The 21,559-nt window shown below is 44.4% G+C and overlaps 1 protein-coding gene and 1 long non-coding RNA gene across 2 annotated transcripts in view; one reads left to right on the top strand and one right to left on the bottom strand.

Annotated features, from left to right (window-relative positions):
- Positions 1 to 5,820: 5,820 nt before the first annotated feature.
- Positions 5,821 to 13,458, bottom strand: LOC133266379 (uncharacterized). Its single transcript, XR_009742352.1, has 3 exons — positions 13,354 to 13,458; positions 11,569 to 11,658; positions 5,821 to 5,959 (listed from the first exon to the last, which is right to left on the bottom strand). It is a non-coding gene; the product is annotated as an uncharacterized LOC133266379 (long non-coding RNA).
- A 185-nt stretch (positions 13,459 to 13,643) lies between these two features.
- Positions 13,644 to 21,559, top strand: part of ZNF516 (zinc finger protein 516) — a 102,035-nt gene continuing 94,119 nt past the window's right edge. The window contains exon 1 of the mRNA XM_061448921.1: positions 13,644 to 13,775. The gene's annotated coding sequence lies outside the window, so the exon portion shown is untranslated. The remainder of the gene's footprint in view (positions 13,776 to 21,559) is intronic.

Raw genomic sequence — 21,559 nt, 5'->3', positions numbered from 1 at the left:
AACCTGCTTAAATGGGCTATCATGAAACAAGGCTGTACAAGCAGCACCATCCTCACACTTTCATCAAGCCAAAAGAAATCATGTAAGCTCTGTGCAGTTCTTGTGAAGTTTTTTAGCACCACATTAGACTGGCCCTCCAAAAAATAAATGTTGGGAAAAGAACATGTTTCTCCAATATGTTACTTCTGTTTTCCCCCAAGGGGTCTCAAATGAAGCCAGGGAGTCAGGCCCAACATACAGAATTACAAGGGCAGGAGTGCAGAAAGACTGACAACCTCACTGTACTGGGACTAATTTTGTTCTCTCTCATTTATTTCCACAATTTCTTTTTCTTAAGTCATTTATATCCCCAAGTCCTTGAAACAGGATGTGCCTTAAAAATGATACATCTTCCTCTGTGCTTGTAAAGTGAATAGTTGTTTATTATTCAAAGTAGGCTACCGAAGAAAAGATCTCTCAAAAATGAAATCACGGTTCATTTCCATAGCTGAAAATGGAGCTCCTTGCTTACTGCAGCTGGAAGAAGTGAGGACAAAGAGAAGTTTATCATAGATAGTTACCCCTGGTTGTTTTGTTTAGAGCTGGCTGAGACATGAATGGAAATTCCAGAAAGACCCCCACTTTGTACTCCACTGCTTATCATGGATTTTAATATTCTGGGGGGATGGCTGAAAGCTCTGTGCTGTGATGTCTAGTAAATCACTGTCTCTGACAACTTCGGTTTAGCTATTCCTGCCTTTTTTATATTGTCAAATGAAATGAACTATTACCCACTTCGTGGTCCACCATTATTTTATTATTTTGAACTAGAGGCAAGCTGTCTATAGGCATGTGCATATGCATAATACATATTAAAGGAAGCAGGTTCTTTACTATTTTCTTAGGCTGTGTAGACAAAATAGTATCGAAAGTGTCAATACTAAGGATGTCTGTCCACTCACCCCTTTACATGTGTGCTTTATGGTATCATCTTTAATTGCACACCTACCTGCTAATTTCATTGTAAATCATAATTTAAATTTCAGGAATTAGGAGCAATTCCATATTTTGCTACCTTCAAAGCAGTTTATTATCCCATGCCTTACTTACAGTATGCTATTCAAGCATTTTTCTCAAAAAAGGAATAATTAAATTCCTCATGAGATTTTCTGTGGTGACCAGTTCTGCACTATTTGAAAGCTGCATGAACATAAATTAATATACGTCCCTCTTAGCAGTTGCTTTTGGAACTCATCCCAACCTTACTGCTTTGAGTTCTTAGTACAGTGAAATTTTGGCTTTGGCCCTGTAATCTATCCTAGAATAATATATTCGAGCATGGAATAGCGAGGACACTAGTCTATAACTGAGGACATGGCATATGTGGTTCAGTCAGCGCTACCAGCTGTGAGAAACCTGAGCATCCTCAGTTACAGCAGAATCTTCTTAGAATTTAGCAACTCCAACTGAAGAGGTAGTGATGGAGCATGTGCAAACTGTGAATTTTCACAGGCTTATAACACAGCCAAATGTATAACGAGAATAGCAAAAGGCAACAGGGAGCCTCTTCAGATTTTTCAGACTCTGGCTTCAAATTGTGGAGGTGCTAGAACAATTCTCAGAGAATGTCCAGAATGTTTAATGATGGGCAAACCCACCTGGTTTATGTTAACCTCACTCTCAGAAAGCAGTTTTGGCTGAAATTTTCATTAGAATTTGAACTTGAATCAGGCACTGCATGCAAACGACAGCAGAAATGTCTAAACTTTAATGAAATCTAGCTGTCTAGGAAGACAGGCTTATAAAGGTAGAGCGTCAGGCAATTTTCCTTTTCACGCTGTGCATATACACAAATGTAATGATCTCATTACACCTAATGCTGTGCATGTGAAATAAACATGTACGTGCCACGTGGGTGCAAATGTGCTTGTGCACACACAACGATCAAACAATTTAAACAATTTATCATGTTCAAGAATATCACCCATAGATAGTCACCGTGTGTAATTCAGGATCAGTTATGCAAGCAGACAGGCCTGCTGTTCATGAGCCACTCAGCAACAACAGTACTATCTCTGACCGCAGTAAGAACAGGACAGTCAGGATTATAATCTCATTAAAGGAGAATAGATTCAGAAATCATGTCCTACTTTTGTTAAATGCAGCGCTGGTAGGTTATATGGATTGTTTATAATTTGAACGCTAGTTGTGTATCTGGCTTGCAAAAATGACTTGATTCATTTGTGAAATTCTAAATATTAGCATTAACAGAGCTTTATTCTTTGGGTCCATAAATCCAGGTGTAGCTATAAAAAGAAAAAATAAAGGGTTTCTGTTTATCATCTGTACAGAAGTTCTTCTTGTCTTTTATTGCAGAGAGCCAAGTGTAATCACCATGAGAGGAAATGATCGAGTTCGGCAGCAGCCTCAGCAGGAAAGCCGACTGCCAGGTGCGTGGAGTGTAAGCATAACTGTGCTAGCTATGTACGCACCAAGGGTTTGATTTGCATTAGAACACTGCTGGGCTGGAGGGAAACAAATGAAAGAGAGGATAGGTAGGCACCTACCCCACCACCACATCTTTGCCCACTGAAAAGGTTTGGGTTTCACGGCAGAAACACAAATACAGCATCAAGCTAAATAATTAAAGCCTGGCATTACGGGTCAGAGTCATTTCTTATTATCGGGAGGGTCATTTTTTTTGTGTGTGTGTGTAACAGACAAACCTTATTTTGAAAGATCTTAAATGTGTTCCTAAGAGAAAACATAATCTCTTCTAGCATTTGCAAAACTTATATTACCCCAGGAAAAAAAAATAGCCGACACCACTGAGCACATGGGCTTATCTGCAACCTAATACTGTTATTGTAAGGGTTTGTATAGCTCACTTCCTGCCTTTAGGCTTGCACAACAGGATATTTAAATTACAAAGACAATGAAGAAACAAGGCAAAATGCTCTTGATATTAAAAATATTCTGGCTGCTTTACTGCTCTAATTCCCCATGAAGTGACTTGCAGGATTAATGAGTAAACACAGGGTTACTCCTAGAGTGGTGCTGGCTAAACAAACTACAGGCAAATTAAAGGCAGCCAGCAGGCAGGTTCAGGGTTTAGCAGCTGTCCCACTATGCTGTGAAAAACATATAACTTACTATTATAACAACCACTACCCCTTACTACTGTTAGCAGTCTGTCACTGTTTCCATTGTTAACTTGGTCTTTGGGGTTTAATATCTCATCTGTATCAAGTTGCATCAAGTTGAAACTTGGCACACAGGTGTGTCTGGATGGTACTCATTTTTTTTCTTTCTTTTTAATTACAAAATTAAATTGTGTCAATTAGAGCTGAGTGATTTTTTTTTTTTTTCCTCCTTTACTTTCAGGCACTGTTTATTCACTTCCCAAAAACTGAATGCAAACAGAAGTTTAACTTTTCACTGAAAGAGCCCCAAAGTATAATCCAATTGGTCCATTAAATCTCTTGGTTCCTATGCAGTTTGTATTGACAGGGCTATTTTTATCCTAGAGGGCTTTATCTGAGTGGGCACTTCTCGGTTTACACTTTCCTGATCTACCACCTTGGAGTACTGAGAGACACCGAATTAACCCATACTGGATTGCTATTACATCCTGTTTGTTTCTCTTTGGCTTGTATCTGGAGGAGACTTTCTCCTCTATTCAGTGTATTTATTCTCTTTTAGCTGTGTGACCACCTCTCTCTCATTGCACAGTCAGCTCACGGAAGGTGCAAAAAAGTTTCAGCAGAAATTGCAGAACAGATATAACCCTTGTTACGTGCTAAATTAGATAAACATGCCAAAACACAATTCCAAGCACAGGTACCATGCGTGACTTTTTCCATGATTTGCTCTGCCAGGGTCAGAGAAGGTCTCAGAGTATTTCATTATGGCAGTGCAGAGCACAGCTCTCTAGAAGTACTGACACATTCTGCAGCTACAAAAAATGAGACTCAGAGAGAACTGGCTTCTGTGGCCAGTGAGTGGAGTGTCCCCCCTAAACTCAGTATATATGGCTGCAACAGGGGTCAAACCCAGCACAGCGCCTTGCATGCAGGGGACAGATGTGGCAGCCTGTGGCGAGAGATGTCCCATGCTGTGGCAGGCTGCAGGCGATGCCCAGGTGAAGTGTAACATGGTACATGCTGTGCCACAGGCACGTAGGTGCAGATGCAACCATGGCCAGCCAGTAACCACCTGGGATCCAACTCAGTCACATCAGCTCTGCTGGGCAGTGTGATCCTCCTTCTCTCCTCATTCATCTGATTGGCAATGGGCTCTTTGACCGAGCCTGCCCCTGCACTGGGACCCAAGCTGCACAGGGGGAAAAGGGGACAAGTCTTACAAACCCTTGGTAAAGATTGAGTATTTCGAGTGAAATTCAGCTTAGATTAATAGTTGGAGTTCTAAGCCCATTTTGCATTAGCAGTGACAAAGATGTGTTAATACGTGGATGAATGTAACTTATTAATGGGTTTATGAGCCCAAAATTCAGGGAGTGGAGGGCTCTACAATGGCTTTCATGGTTACATTCTTCCATTCGTATCTCTGATTAAGTTAGATCAGGGACTGTAGTGATAGGACAAGGGGTAATGTGTTTAAACTTAAAGAGGGGAAGTTCAGGTTAGACGTAAGGAAGACGTTTTTTATTGTGAGGGTGGTGAGGCACTGGCACAGGTTGCGCAGAGAAGCTGTGTTCAAGGCAGTGTTCAAGGCCAGGCTGGATGGGGCTTGGAGCAACCTGGTCTACTGGAAAGTGTCCCTGCGCATAGAAGGAGATTGGAACTAGATGACCTTAAGGTCCTTTCCAACCCAAACTGTTCTATGATTCTATGATTCTAAGTTTAAATGTAAAACTCACAGAATTTCCCATTAACTGTACATCTGAGGGAGCTGCTGAATGCACTTATGGGAGTCCAGATAAGCAGAAACTTTAGGTTATACAAACAAGTCACACATCCCCTTGCTTTTGATAAAGCATGACAGTAGGATTATATGTGTGCTAAGTAAATGGCATTAGATGAAGTAATGCCTTTTTTGGACCTTTTCCACTTTGCATTTGGAAGTCAGGAGGATCTGCAAAACCACATTTTTTTGCAATATGGTGGGAAATGATTAAATAAGAATATTGCTGTCAATCTCTTGTGTGCAAATCTTACAGGGTCTGGAAATCACCAGTGAACTTTGGAGAGAATTTTACCCTTAATATGGACCAAACACAATTGGTTGTCAAGGAGAAGAAAACACTTGGCTACTAACCAAGCAAATACTTCCTTTTAAAAATGTTCTAGTGAGCAAGTGAAAAATGAGGTCATTCATGCAAATACCCATTCACCGGCACCTTTTTTTACAGCCAGATTATGGCCACTATGCCTGCCCTACAGCAGAGTGGTGCAGACTCTGGGTAGAAAACTCTTGAAAGTAAAGATAATGGTTTGTAGTGCTCGAGGAGGCACTTGTGAATGAAATGGGGAGTGTGCTGAGGTAGTGTGAATGCTCTGCCACACTGCTGCCTGCAAGAGGCAGATGTGGGAACAGAGCAGGCTTCAGGAGCAGATGCTGAGCATGGGCAGGGATGCAAAACCAGACAGCTTTATCCTGGGTCCCACAGCAGAGTTGCTCCCCACCTCCCCTCTGAGATCTCACCAGCAGCACGTCTCTGCTTCTTACAGCTGAAGGCAGTATGGGGAGCTCAGGTTCATGTTCAGCTGTTTTGCACCAACTTCCAGTCACTGACCTTGCACAGACATGATACTGGGACCATCATAATGGTGCTTGGGCTTACGCAGCAAGAGAGCGCTGCCAGAGGCCTTTTGGCTTCCCTTCACCGTCTCTTGACCCCTTCTTCCCATTTATGCCTTATGCTGTCTCTCCTGTGCACTGCAGAAGTAAGTATGCAGTTCTACATAGCAGAGCCTTCAGAGAGTTAAGCACCAAATGGTAAAACAAACTCTCTTTAATTCTGTAAAACAAAAAAACAAACAAACAAACAGGAACTTTAGCTTCAGTGACTATGCAGGCACACCAGAGTTGCCAGTACACACTCATACTCATCCTCCTTCTCTGAAGAGACAAAGCATTGGCTTGGACATAGCATAATTCTGTGAGCATTTTTGGCAGTGTTGTTACCACACTTATTTTGCAGTGTATTATGTTTATTACACCAAGGCCCACCAAAGAAATAGGATCCTGGACCCCTTACTAGATGGAGGGATTTGGCATGAAATGTTCTAGTGTCTTAGGTAAGAATATGTGGGGATATTATATGGCAGCATACTTCATAACAATAAAAGTATGACTAGTGGTACAGCTTGTATTATGAGAACACTGTTGTACTGGTCATGTGAAGAGCAGATCTACCACATTTGATTTTATTAAGCGTAACCCTTTTATTATATAAAGCCTCTAGGAATGAACAGCACGCTTGCACCATCGATATTAATGGGATCTTTTGCACTAAAAACAGTACTTGGGAATCTTTTGCACAGCCAAAGGAATCTAAGAGTTGCTGCTGTATGTAATAACTGCTTTACTAAACGAGTACATCTCTGCTTTTGTCAGAGAAGCAAATGAAAATGTAAATAGAAGGAAAAAAACCCAGATGAGGTATTGCTCCACAAGAACATTCAAAATGAAGAAATATCTCCCAAATAGCCTGCTCAGCTCTTTAGGAAGCAACATGAGTGTTTTAGAATAAAAGTGCTGCTTATTCCCAAACAAGGCACCCACACAGGGAGCTGCTTTAGTCTGGGTATTCTGCAAACAATTCCGATAGCAAAAGCTATGCCAGCCGGCTTCCTCACTGAGGCGGGGGGAGGAGGTCTTCTCCTACATTAGGAGCCTTTTGTTGGCCTGATATGGCTATATTCCCCGCCACACTGGTGTTCAGCAGGGTTTCCGGGATAAAATAGAAATCCAAATAGCCCTTTCTGTCTACTTGAAAGTTTGTTCTGATTTGAACAGAATTTGTGTACTTACCGGACAATTGAATAGTGTAGTTTAACACTCAGCCTTTTCTGTGCTCGTTTTAAAACGCGGGGAAGGGGGAGGGAGGGGAGGGAGCAAAGGGGATTATACTGTATGAAACAGAGAAGCAAAAGTGCACCGCATATGACTAAAATATCTTCAAATCCTCGCCACAGAAGTTTCTTAAAACCTTGCCGTCTCTAAGTAAGGCCTTTGTTGACATGAGTGCCTCACTTGTTACTGAATGCTCCGGGTTTATTAGCTTTGGAGTTTAACAGGGGAAAAAGGCAAATGCCTCCCAGAGTCTGTACCAGGACGACTTCCCTAACTCACTTCTGTCTTTTAAACCCAATGGAAGCAACAAACTAGAAGCCTTCTGCATTTTTTTATATTTTTGTAAAAAGTTAGGATAATTCTATGCCTCTAATTTTATGTTAATGATCCCAGGCGTTTGTTTCAGCCTCTTTCTTTCAATGGAACGAATTCACTCGGTTGATTTGTGGATCCAAATGTGGAAAAAGGAGTCATGAATTTTGCGTGATTAATGGGGAAATTAGAAAAGTAGCCAATTTCGCATAAAATTATACAGGGAAGAAAAATGGTCTATCAGCAATGAAAGAAATAGTGGGAAGCTTTTGGAAGAGCTCCCATTCTCAAAATAATTTTCCACAGAATTGTACATCTTTATTATGACTTACACTGTTGCAAACTACTGCATCTTCATGTGTAATCATCGTACTTTTACTCATTTTTACTCTGTGCCAGTTCAGAAATGCGTGCAGGAACACACAGTTTTAGGAGTAACAGACACAGAGCAACATATCGGCTACCCACCCTCATCTAGTATTTCATGATTTAACTGCTAAAAAGAAGCTAATGCCACATATTTCTGATTTGAATGAGAACCAGAAGGTGAAAAAAAGGGTTCGGGAGCTTCTGAATCCTGAGTTTTTGTCTGGCCCAGTGAAAGGTTAGAAGGCATTGGCAAACTTTTTCTTCAGCCTGTGAACGGTTCTCTGTGGATGGACCTCAGTACAGGTTGCAGCATCTCTGCAGTAAGCTAAAACAATCTGAGATTTAGGCTTGAAAGCATCTCTATTTCTTGTTTGCAAGTTCTTGTGTGCTTTCAGCAAAATAAATACCTGATGCTGGTCAAGTTTTTCTGGCTTTTTTCTGCTGCTCGCCATTGCAGATCCATGTCCTAGTGCTTACGACGTATTATGTTACAGCCAACAAACTAACTTCCTCTTAAACATGTTACTTCTACTCTGTTGCTCGTGATATTGATGGCTATTTTGACCTTTGGAATTCTCTAACTACTGGAGCTTTAAAATAGTACAGATCAGGTAAATTTTCTCTTTTAGAAGTTCCTTTTGCCTCGCATGCCTGAGCTGAAAGACCATATAAACCAAGATTATTCAGACACTTAGACCACTGCCCAGAATGTCAAGGGAAATTTTGTTAGCAAGAACAAGTGACTATTTTGTTCTGCTTTTACTTTTGAGATATGTTTTACACAGCAGAACTACATCGCTCTACTTGCCATGCTGCCACAGGAATCATTTAAAGCCTTCCCTTACTAAACTCCAGAAATTAACACTTGTGAAACTATTTTTTTCTGTGCTCCTTTACTTCAAGTCTTTTGTGAAACGTTACCAAATAACACGCTGTTTTAGAGCTAGCAGCCAGTTCCCCCAGTTTTATCAAGCTCTGCATTCTCTGTATCATCAGAGGTCATTTTTAGCTATTGTACCTCTTTGTCTGGTCCAGTTAGAAAAGCACACAAGCACTCCAGTACTATCAGTTATGCTTGGAGGAACATAAGAAGGGCGAGGGGGAGGGGAAGCGACACAAACTCAGAAATAGCCTGTTTCTTTGCTTTGAGAGAGTGCAGCCTGCTAACAGCCAGGTCGGGCCGGCCAGAAAATCAGCGTCCTGCAGTACTACAGTCAGTAGACAACATGGCCACAGAAATATGCCCTGACAAAGGTCTCTTAAATAAATAACAAAATAATGTCTCAAAAGTGGCATCGCTATTGAATTTGTCTCTCTTGAAATTAATTCTAGGTTGTGGCCTAGTTCTTTCTTATTTCTGAACCTATGATGGGCCACATCTGTGGAAGTCTGTATCAGCTATTCTGAAACCAGCTGCTGCCGAGATTCTTTCAGTTAAACTGAAATTAAGAACAGGTTTGTGGGCTCCCTACCTGCTGTGAAGCCGTGATGTAGTTTATAAAATTACATATGGGTGAGAAAATCTGACTGCCAGGGCTGGAAAAGTTGGTAATATATACAGCCTTTAGAATGAACCTAAAATAACCACGTACACTAAGGCTGCACTTACTTTGCAATATTAACTTTTTCTGCTCTCTTCCTCAGTGTCGTTGTAAAAGCTATGTTGAATAATTTGATTTAAAACAAAAAAAGTGGGTTTGAGAAGATCAAAGCACAAAAATCAAAATCAGGCCATATCCTAGCAACTGTGTTGATGGTAGGGGCAAATATGAAAGACATTAAAAATGTTGATTCTTCAAGAAAGGACTCCGGATTATTTCTGCCATAAGGAAAAGCTCATTACATGCCGTAAATGAGATGATGGAGACAAACACTGATCATCTTTTATCATTAAAGAAATTCCATTAATAGCAAGGGGACAACTTGTATGAGTAGAAGGTAAAGAGGATGTGACCACATCCTCTTTAAAAATGACACCCCATGCAATTTGTCATCAGATATGCCCAGGTCGCTTATTGCGGTTACATGTTAATAGACTCATCAGGTCCTGAAATACATGCGGCTCTCTGAATGGAAAAGTATTTTCAAATCTGTTTGCTAGATTTATGCCTGACTCAATTAATGGTGTGCAAGAGCTTGACCTCAGTCCACGCAGACCCAGAGTATACCAGTGTGCAAAACTTTGCTGGGTGGTGCTGTGTTTTCATAGCGCAAACTTTGGAAGCAGCTGGACACCGCGCAGCTACTGGGGCACGATTAAAGAAGAGGCAAAGATATTTGCAGCGTGTGAGAAGTCGGTCTATTTTAGCCAAGAGTATATGCTGGGTATTGATTGAAACCATTTGGTCTGAGTGAAATTTGTGCCACCCACATAAACTCTGAAAGCACACCAGTGTTAGAATGGCCCATTTTAATTTGAGTCAGAAATGTTAGTTTCTTGTTAAGAAGCATCCCTGGGAATGTTTCTGTGCAGTGATCTGCAGACGTACAAGGGCATTAGAGCCGTGTGCGCCTTCCAGTCTGCAAGTTCTGCACATGCTCTTTGTACTTCCAAGTACACCAAGAAAGAGTCTGGGTTTGAATGTAGAGACTCATAGAGGATTATTTGTCGTCAGGCTTTGCATGCTCTTTTTTTCCTCTGACCCAAGCACACTTTGAAAGCAAACTCTCTGGTTTAGATTAAAAGAGATATATACTGGTTTATTGGCAGAACTGGAGAACTAACTATAAGGCTAGGGTCTGTGTTTAGAAAAGGTCGTTGAGAGACAGATAGGACGGGAGACGCCAAGGAAAATGCTAGTCTGGGTCTTGAGATGGAGAGACAGATTCCTTAAAAAAATCAAGAGCCACAAACCATCCTGGTTTAGCACTATTTAGACACATTCTCTAAATTTCAGACAGATTCATAACAACAAGAAGTATTAACCGGCACAAAACCTGAGCAACTCTGAGCAAGCATACAGCCAAAGCTAAAGCAACTGACTCCTCTAGATTACATTTCACTGAATGTATCTGTGGATGTGACACGTATACACACACACACACATATATACACAACGTGATACAAACTTGGCTTGTTTGCCTGCCTTGAAGTATTTATACACACTTTCAGCTTTGCCTTTAGAGAGACTGCTTTTTTTCCTCACTATTCCACGCTGGGATTCCTCGGGAACCTTTTCTTATCTGAACTTCCACCAATCATTCCTAAGGCTAAGTTATGCAGACAAGTCATCGCAGAGATTTTCATCAAAATGCCATTTTCCTTAACTTGAGAAAGCCTGGTCCCAAATGCTGAACAAATAATTTATTAGATCGTAGCAAAAGTAAATAAATGTTTTCCTGCTCCAAGTATTTCGTTAGCCAGAATTATTATACATGTGAGTCTATAAATAGCAAACCGCGTATTGAGCCATTAATATCGCTGACATTCTCATACGAAATACCGTAATTTAAAGAATTTGAAACGGGAGGACATCGCCTGGAAGATTTCTGGCAAAGACAAAATGGGTAAACAGTGTCTGCAAACAGATTAATCACCCATGGTAATGGTACGTTACTGACGACTTGAAAATTAGGAGTATCTTCTCTACCTGAAATTTCTAACGACACCAGTGATGCTATGCAAATATATTTTGCATCTCCATATAAGTCTATAAATCCTTACCCTGTTCTGGGTTTGCTATTGAAACCCAGAAGTGCTGGACTCAGCAGAAGAAATCTGAGAAAATCTCCTATTTAAAATTACATGGACAGAGGAACTCTGCTAGTGAGTTTCCGTGAAATTAATATACCACTTGATTGTTTTTAAAGTCTCTGCATCTTCTGAATTTTTAATTGCCTTTCCATTAAAATGGAATACCCCTCACTTACTGGGTTTGAAATGGCTTCTCCAGTCCTTTCACCCCTGTAGCCACTGCATCCTATGCTTTTTTACAGGAACAAGGAGTGCAAGAGTGGGCCCTGCAGAAGCAAATATGGAAAATATTAAGCACTTCAAGCATTACTCTATCAAATAGTAAAGCAAGTGCTGTGTTGTGTATTCTCATGTTTTACTGTCTAAGGAAAAGAACCTATACAGACTATGAGGGAAAAGGAGTAGGTTGTAAAAATCACATTTTTTAGGTAGAGGATTTGGGAAGTCTCCTGCACCTTTCATTGCCCTGACTTGTCAATTTTTGCCATATGGAAATTATTAGCTTAATACTGTAGTCCTAAATGCTGCCCAGGAATGCTGATTTATAAGGGATTTCTTACTCTTTGTGTGAAGAAATGCTAAACTACAACGCGCGCTGTGATTAGATAATCTACACTTTTGTGCTGTAGGGCATGCGTCTGGGGTGAATTCTTCAAGCCGGGGGAGGTGGCATCTGCTCCGGTCCATTCGCAGGTTAAGTCCGTCGTCAGGGAACTCGGAATTCCCACAAAACGCTGCAAGGGACTGGGAACACAATGTGGCCCGCGATTGAAAAAGCGTGCAGGGAAGATGCTGATGCAGAAGGAACAAAATCCAGACATTCCAGATAGATTATTTACTATTGAGGCGTGTAAAAGCGCTATCTTGGCGTAATGAGCTGCCTTTGAAGGACAGGCAAAGTGCATTTTTTAAAGCGCGTCCCCTCTCTGTTTTGACCAGCTGCTCTGCACGTCCGATATTTTTTTTTTTTCCCTGTGAATTAGAATTAAATTTGATTGTCCCAAATACATCCCACTCAGGCATTCATGCTGAAAGCAGCAACAATTGTCACTGACCTTTAACACGCCTGCTATTCAAATTAGTGCAGATCATTAATCACGCATAGCTTACATTTTATGATTCGTGTATCCTTCATTACCAACTTTCCCCCTTCACTCGCTGCCCCCCATCCCCCTCCTTTCTTTCCTTTATTCCCGGGGTTCTGCTAACGAGCACTGGGAAGGGCAGGGTTTAAACCCCTCTCCCCCCGCCTCCTTCTCGCCCCAATTTTGTTTCCGTCTCCCTTGTCGGAGCAGTTTGCGTCCCAAGTGTAAGGCGGGGCTGGCGGGGAGCAGCCCCGGGCGGGAGGCTGGGACCCGGGGTGCCCGGGGAGGGAAAAGGAGAAGGGGGTCCGGGATCCGGCCCGGGGCGGCGGCCCAAGGGTGGGAGATAACCCGGACCCTCCGTCAAAAGTCCTCCGTGTCAATTCTACGTCATCACACATTACGAGACAAAGAAAGAGAAGGAAAAAAAAAAAAAGCGCCTCCTCCACACCCTCGCTGTCTAGTACCGGGCTTCGGCACGTTAAATTGGGCTTTCCAGGCACGGGGGGAACACGCTAGCGGCACACGGGCTGGCCGCGGCTACACCGGGCTTTGGGAACACGCGGGGACACACGAATCGAACTTTGCAGACATGGCAGGCGGGGGGGGTGGGGGGGGTGTGCTCGGGGTTTTTTTCTTTTCCTTCTTTTTTTTTTTAAGCCATATGGCAGATTGATTTGTTCGGAGGTCTTTCAACTTCCCCAGCGTGGCTGTTGAACAGTATTCCGCTTTGATCTTGATTGAGGACTTTAATGTTGTGTTGTTTCTGCGCATTTCAACAGATCCATAAATATTTTACCAGTGGAATTCTCCCCCCCCTCACAAAAAAAAAGGAAAAGTTTCGCACAGAAACGCATCGGGGGCAACTCCAGCCCGCACCTTTCGCACCGGAGCTACGTGGGAACCGGGCCGGCGGTGGGCAAAAGCGCGGCTCCGTGCCCGCTCCCGCCCGGCAACATATCCCCGGCCCGGCAGCGCCTCTCGCCCCAACTTTGCTCCGCGGAGACAATAGTACCGGCGGGGCTGTGCTCCGCACCGGCCTCACCATTGCGGAAGGGCGGGGGGGGAGCCGAGCGGTGGCGGAGCGGGCGGGGCGCGGCGGGGCGCGGCGTGCGGGGGGCGGTGCGCTGGGCGCGGCGGGGTCCGTCGGGCCGCCCCCCCCGCTCCGCGCCAGTGGAGCCGCTCGGCGGATCATGTGGAGCGCGCGGCCGCTCGCATGCGGCGCGTGGTTTCACCTTCAGGGCGGCGGCGGGCGGCTCGGCGCGCCCTTCCCCGGCAGTGGCCGCCGGCCAGGCGAGGAGGTGAGGGGCGGCGCGGGAGGCAGCGGGGGCTCGGGGGGTGTGTGTGTGTATGGGGGGAGAAGGGAAACTTCGGGCCCCCCCTTAATCCCCCACCCAGGAGAGGCGGCTGTCCGCCCGGCTACCGGAGCGGCTCCAAAATGGTAACTTTGCGCTGTTTCCCTTGGAGGAGGAGGATGATGGTTTTACTGCAGTGGTGGTGCCGGGGGGGGGGGGGGGGGGTAGTAGCGGGGGTGGGGTGTTTGTGGGCTCTGGGAGCCTTTTGGCTTTGTACGGTCCATCAGGGGCTGTGGGTGGGGGGACAACGCGGGGACTGCGATATTAATGCATTAAGAAACAAAGAACAAATTGCCTCACTTTAAAGTAAAACGCTTCGGGGAACGGAGGTGGGTGATGGGTCTTGGAGCCCCGAATGGCCAGTTAAATTATTAAGTGGGGTTGATATTTTTTTTTAGTTATTTAACCCCCCCTCTCCCCCCGCCCCATAGTATTCTTTGTGCGATGCCCGATGTGTGGCGGTGCGTGGGTCCCCCCCAACCCCGCGTCCCCCCTTGTTTTTTATCCGCTCTCCACGAGTGGGTCCCCCTCGCAGAAGTACACAGTTCATCGAGGGAAGTTGGGGGCGGGCGGACGGGGAAAACAATTATTCACATACAGACAACGAGAAGGACAATGTCTCCGGAGCGGTTATTGCCAGAAGAGGAAAAATAGCCCGTTGGGTGCGGGTGGGGTGGGGGGGCCTTGATGTGTATGTTAAAAAAAAAGAGAGGAGGGGGGAGGAGGAAAGAAGAATAGAAATAATGCAGTTCCAGACATTTTGTGCTATAAAAGCTTTCCTCCTCCTCGTCCCTCCCTCTCTCCCCCCGCTGCTATCCCCGGTGATCATTAGCATAGCGCCCAGTCGCGATCCTGATGCGAGCGGAGCACTCGGGCAAGTTGGGGAAAGTTTGGATGGGTGAACTTCGCCGAGAGGGAGGGAGGGAGGGAGCTGGGGTGTGTGGACCGGCCGAGCGTGTATGTGTGTGTTGTATGTGTATGGTGGGGAGGGCATGACAGCCGGCCCTTGCTTTCCCCCCAAGCACCTAACCTTTGCCATTAATCGCTGGAGACAAACCCCTTGGGTTTGGGCTTTTTTTTTTTTTTCCTTTTTTAAACCGAAAAGTGTGGGTTTGGAGCCGGGCACCATTTATTAGGAGCGTTAATAAGCTCCCAGCAGCAGGCGGGGATCGTGTGGGGAATGCGCATTGTGTGTGCCCACGGCTGAGCCTTCACATTCCCCCCGCAGATACGGAGGCGCTCGGGCACTGGACGCGCAAATATAATTTTGCTCGGACTACTTTCCAAACATTAATCCTGGCCTTTATTTAATCCAGATGCAGGGTTTCCCCCCTCATTCCCCCCCCCCCTTCCCCCCCCCCCCCATTTGCTGCCTTATTGTTGGTTTACATTTTCTGAAAAGACGACTGGTGTAACCTGTGGAATTTGAAATGCAAATAAAAGCCTGTGGGAGTTGAGGCAGAACAAATCAGCATTTATAAAGTGAAAAAGATTTAATGTCTTTGAAACCATTGCGAGATTTATTTATTTATTTATTTTAATGCGAGCCGAATCGTGACGTCAGGTCGTTTGGGAAAGATTTTTTTTGTTGTTGTTTGTTTAATTATTTTTATTATTATTATTTTTAACGTTTGAAACGCGGGTATGCGAAGTGCTTACAGGAAAAACAGATTACAAGATTAACATCTGTTAACATGATCGTTTATCTCCAGCCAAAAATAGGTCAGTCCTTTCTTAAGGAAACACGATTGCCGGGCGCATGATTAAATAATGAAATTAGGCTGATGAGTTCATAAATTAAGACGCTGTGGAGACGTGCAGCGGCGAGGGTCCGTCCTGTGGCAAAAATAATGGTATTCGGGGTCCGAATGGTATTCGGTGCCCGAGCGCTGCGAGGGGTCAAAGTCCCTTTTTGGGGAGAGCTGCAACTCCTCCTCCTCCCACTCCCCCCCCGCCCCATCGCCGCCGGTCGCCCCCTCGTCCCCCCGCCCTGGGAGCCGAACTCTTCCTTGAGACCGGAGAAGTTTCCTCGGCGGGCAGGGCCGCGGGGGTGCTGTGGATGAAGGGGGGTGGGGGGGGCGGACGGAGGGTCGGACGGGCCGCGGAGCTGAGCCCCCGCCCGCCGTCGGTCCCCGCCCCGCCGGGGCGGCCCCAGTCCGCGGGCCCGCCCCCCCGCCACCGCCCGGCCCGGCCCGGCCCGACCCCGGGGTGTCGGGGCGCGGCGATGTGGGACGGGCTGCCGCTGGGCCGGGCCGGGCAGCTGCCTTCCCCCATCCTGCGCCCGGCCTCATCCTTTACATCCCCTCGGAGCTTCCCTCTCGGTGGTGGGGTTGGGCTTCTTTTGGAAGTGGATGCGAAAGTGCCCTTACAAAACATCTTCTCGGGCTTGGCGGTGCCATCGATGTTGTTGGGGTTGTTTTTTGAGGCAGATTTAGTCACTTTAGGAAGATCAGAGCAGCTTTTCAGACCTGGGCAGCTCTGAGCTGGCTCCTTGGCGGTCGGGCCGGGGAGAGGTCCCAGAAGCCTGCCCGGCAAAGGGCTCCTGTGCTTTGGCCCGGTGCCATGGACTTTATTTCATGCTTGCTGCACTAAATGAGTTAACAGCCAAAGGGTTTTTCATTAACTCGACTTGGCAACCGTGTATTTAGTTGGCTTCTACCCCCGCCCCCCCCCAAACCCCAATACAGCATAATTCTAAGCAGAAGCTGAGTGGCATAATGTGGATTGATTTGGGGGGCTGTCTGCTTCTCAGGATGTTCTCTTTGTGCCCCCATCCCGTGCATGGCGTTTGGATGGTTTGATAACACAGACTTTCATTTTTGTGAGGTGTGTGTGTCTTTATTTTTGACCGTTGCTTTGCCATGGTGCATTAAGGCCCTGTGTGCCATAGAGGGGACCCAAGCAGGGGAGATGCTGACCCTGAGGGCAGCAACTTGCTGCTTCCGCTTTATCTTCCCTTCTGCCTCATGGTGGGGTGTGCGGATGGGGCCAAGGGGGTGTGTGTATGTATGTGCTGGGGGGCACACTGCTGCATGCAGGGCAGGGGCACATGTTGCAAATGGGACGGTGTTTGTGTGCATGCATGCATGGCCAGAGATGGGGTATGCTGCATTGCTGCACATAAGTCACATGTGTGTACTTGCAGTCTTTCTGCTGGAGGGATTATGCATGTGTATGCCAGGATGGGGACTGAATGGGTGAACACATGTGTGAGGGCACACGTGTGAGTCAGGGGGTGCTTCATGGAGCAGGTGTATGTGTGTGCTGATACACATGTGTGTGGTGCTGGGCTGTGTCCCATGGATGGGTACAGATGATGGCGAGTACTGAGTGTAACATCATGCCTGCTTCTCGAGAGAGGCCCCCCCTGCCCCTGGCTGCTAGTGAGCCATAATTAACTATTGCAAGAGGTTTTGGTGGGAGAGCAGCGCTGGGGAGGGGTGGTGGTGGTAGGAGCAGAAGTTTCATGGAGGCAGGGAGTATTTTGGGAGATTAGCTCTTGTAGTTTTGTCTGTGGTGGCTGATTGGGGTGAGGAGTCATCTCTTGTTCACTGCCAGCATGTCCTTCAGCTCTGTAACAGCAAACCTATGGCTGCCTGTCCTAGTCATGTGCTGCTCTGTGCAACCTGTCTTGTCCCAGGCAATGAGGAGGAGTGGGCCTTGGTGGTTTTTGGAGATCTCTGGTAGAACTGGAAGCTGAAGTTGTGTAGGAGCACCTGAGTTGTAATTAGTATTATGGTGTAGTTATTTTGGCAGACATCTTTTGTTTCACAAGAGTAGCTGCCATAGCCATCTTGAATGAACTCTGTACAATGAAGTGGTTTGTGTGGAGTTTAGGTATCTCTAAAAAGTCTTACCTGGGATTTGTTTTCAAGCCTGTAGTTCCTATAAAACTGAGTGGTGTTGAAGTGACATCTATTAGTGATAAGTGGCCTGTGTGAACAACAGGGCATTATAACCCCTCTCTAAACTGTTAGTTTAATATGCAAAAATAATGCTTACAAAAGGAAAGAAAAAATAAGCTAAACACCAATATCAGTGAGAATAACATTGTCTTAAGGAGTGATCCAAAACATGTTTAAAGAAAAGAATGGTATTTGTTAGCAGCGCTCTGATCTAGGCTCAGCGCAGCCTTCTAAATTGCTTTATGGGGCTAAAACGTGTGAATGACTGCTGCTCTGTGCATCCTAGAAAAGAAAACAACTTACATGACTAGAGTGAAAGCTACCTGTTGTTATTTGCAAGTGACCTCGGTAACAGTATAGCTGGCTGAATGGAGCAGCAGCAGTGACATTCAGCTTTTGTAGATTATAAGGTTTTCCTGTGACAGTGACTAATGTCTTTGCTTTAAAAATTAGGTTTATCGTATCTTTTTATAGTTGGTCATTGTATCTCGCTGTCACCAAGATGCAGTAATAGCAATTATCATTACAAAAGTACTCATTGAAGGGGTTGAAAATGATTGTGCCATCCTTCTGAATCTTTGCTTGTTACAAGGGCAGCCATCCCTCATCTTAGCAAAGGAAGATATTTATGTCTTAAAGCTTTACGTACCTACTTCAGAAGCAGGGATGTTGTCTTTGGTTGACTGAAAAGCAAATAGTCTTTAAAATGCACCTTGCTGTGGGCGCTTGCGTGGCTGGTACCAGGCGGGCAGCCTGGAAGAGCATCACTGGATGAGTGATGTACTCATCAACTCTTGAAAACCATCTGTTTATTCAGATTTGTTTTTCGAGGTCTTTATGTGCAGGTGACTTCAACAGGTATCGATCTGTAGATATGTGTGATTCTAACTGGTGAGTTTTATGCTGAGGTCCCATCTGATGGAGTGCATCTATATTTAGTATGGTCCAAAACCTGTCAACTTTGAAAGGCCTCGCTTCTGTGAAGACTTAAATTCATGACAAGTACTTTCAGGACTTTTCTGGGATTACATACACTGTGCAAAATGAGCCAATGCTTTTGCGAGACCAGTGATGAAGCCTGTACATGTGTGCTCAAACTGGAAAGCTGGGTTTGACTATCTTGTTTCTTAAAGTCATCAAAATAGAAAGCTGAAATACAGAGTGATTGCATTTTGCAGGAAGCAACTTGTCCGAGCTTGCAAATTTTGCAAGTAAAATGTGCTTGTTAAAGTTTTTGAGGTGCAAGTATGAATTTGTAGGCACATACCTTCTGAGCCTGAATGGGCACTAGATTTCTGTGCAGAAAAGGGGAATGGACTTCTGTTGTTTTTCGTAGCTGTGTGATGTTCCTTGGTTGGGTAAGAGTGTGTACAGTCATCCTGTAAATTGACTTGTTGCTTGTGAGCCCAGTGCTGTCCCTTAATGAGCATGCTTGCTACTGTCACTGAGTACTGTGAGTTGCAGGAGCCTGGCTCTGGGTGGAATTACATTTTCTCTGTGTGAGTCTGAAATCCTTAACAATATTGGCTGTTAATCAGCTAAAACTTAGCTAAAACTTAACTGGAACTGAAAACAAGGATTTTTTTTCTTTTTTTTTTTCCTTTTTTTCTGAAGTCATACAGGTAATCCAGGTAATTAATCACTTCATGGCAACAAAAGAAGTCACATTTATTTGATTAGATATCTGCAATATAAATATTTGAATGTTGAAGCAACATTGCTTTTTCAAAGCAGACATCTTACATGCTGCAAATGTTTACACATTTCAGTGCAAGGATAAAACTATTCTGACTCAGCCACTGAAGACAAAACTCTGTTTTTAAGTTACCCGCTGTAACTGCACAGTAACTCCAGGTGTCATCAATACGCTACTAGGGAGTTAGAATGCCTTAACATACAGCAGTATGTCTTGATTATCACTTCTGCATTAGAAGTAAAGGAGTCTTCCTTTCCTTTTCCAGCAGGAGCGATTCTAGTAAATACTATGTTAGTGAGCCTGCATTAAAACGTGCTAGTGGCTTATGGCCCAGGTAGTTAACATCTCCATGGCTTTCATTAGGATGATGACTTCATTGCGAATATTTACTTTCATTACCTAACTGTTAGTCAGCAGATGTTGGGTCTCTTGATCTGCTGAACCTGCTTTGCTATTTGAAGCCAGTGAGCTCTCTGTTGTTGGTGCGATGGTTACTCAACGTCAGTTACTCAGTTTTTGATGTTGTTTACATCTCGCTTATCTGTAGAGGCCCATCAGCATTGTAACACACTTCGTGTTAGCAGTTTCTCCTTGTGTTCCTGAAACTATATTACAGCAACAGCGCTTATGCAAATGGACTCGGGGCATTAAGCATATGTTCTAAGATTAAATTAGTGTGCGGATGGACAATGCTTGCACCTCGTAAGTTGCTGCCAGAGTATTTATTGCCTAATAAATTCTAGCAGGTATTTTATAGCAGTAGCACAAGGCTGCTGTAAGATAATTCGTTCGTTTACCGCTCCTGAGCTGTGAGCTAACGTTGCACATAGTGCCTGCTGCAGGGACACTGGGACAGTGGCAGTTTACACAGTGACCAAGTCTTCTGTTAATGAAGACACTGCTTTAAACTCTTTTAAGTCTCGTAGAGGAACAGGGGCTTTTTGCTGTGGATTCAAAACTACTTATGTTTTGATGACTACTTATTGTCCTTTTTTGCTAACCTTTCATTGGAATGATTGCTTATGGAAAAGAATTTAATTTGTATCAGCAGGATATTGCATAGCTTAACGCTTGTTCAACAAAATCCATGTTTCATTGCAGAAGCCGTAGGCCAGGCATTGCTGTTACCTTGGGTTTATGACGACTCTGTAACTTTAGTAGAGTGACTCTGAATTTACAGGGCTGTGCGTGGGGATGAATTTAGCACACAGCACTTAGCTCCTAATTAAAGCTTATAGTATTACATCCGTAATCAGGGCGCTCTTAGAATCTCTAAGAAATTACTTTTTTCTTTGTTTACTCTTCCCCCTTTTCTTTCTTGTCATCTTGCTCTGTGATGTTGGGAGCTTGCTTCTCCGTGTTGGGGCCATGATATTTACTTCCCAAAGGAAATGTTTTCCAGCAGTGTACTCCAAATCACTAAGTAGAATCATTTTTGTGGCTCCCCAAATCTTTAAGGCCAGTTTCTGAAACTATCTAGCTTTTAATCTTCTTTTCAAAGCAAAACAGAGACTACAAAGCATATGTAATTACATTTTGCAGCTATTTTTAGACTCCTGACATGTTTCATTTATAGTATAATGATAAAAACAAATAGTCAGCACAGAGGCTAAGACAGGCAATTTTCAAACCAGCAGCAGCCGCTTCAGCTACCCTGTGTGTATTTCAGACATGTTTGCTTTAGTCTTTTTGTTCTTTTTGGTTGGGAGTGTACCGAAACTGTGTGTTTCAGTACATGGCTGGGGGTGCAGAGAAAATGAGAGCTCTATCGGGCAGGTCCTGTTGGGATTGTTTGCTGAAAATCGGATTATATGTCAGTGAGTTTTAACGCATTGCACTCACACACACACACGCATGCTTTGCTTTTCAGGCAGGTAAAATAAAGGCAGAAAGGTGAGTTGGCTTGTCACTATTTTTACACTGCGTAGAAATGCATGTGCTGGCTGATTATGAGGGATAAAGCTGAGTTACTAGAAATTTTTCCTTGTCTTTTTAAGAAAGATGGTGAGCAGTGAAGTGGCATTAGTTTTCAGTGAAGAAAGAGAGAAAAAAAGAGCTGGTGGAAATTGAGGTGTTTGAGTCACAACTGTAGCCTCATTTTAAAATAATCAAGTTTGTTTATTTTAAAC

The sequence above is a fragment of the Pezoporus flaviventris genome, unplaced genomic scaffold (genome assembly GCF_033815535.1).
Source record: "Pezoporus flaviventris isolate CSIRO_AGI_PZ_B2104156 unplaced genomic scaffold, CSIRO_AGI_Pfla_v1 ptg000007l, whole genome shotgun sequence".
Taxonomy (NCBI): Eukaryota; Metazoa; Chordata; class Aves; order Psittaciformes; family Psittacidae; genus Pezoporus; species Pezoporus flaviventris.
This window is presented reverse-complemented; position numbering and strand designations above follow the sequence as displayed.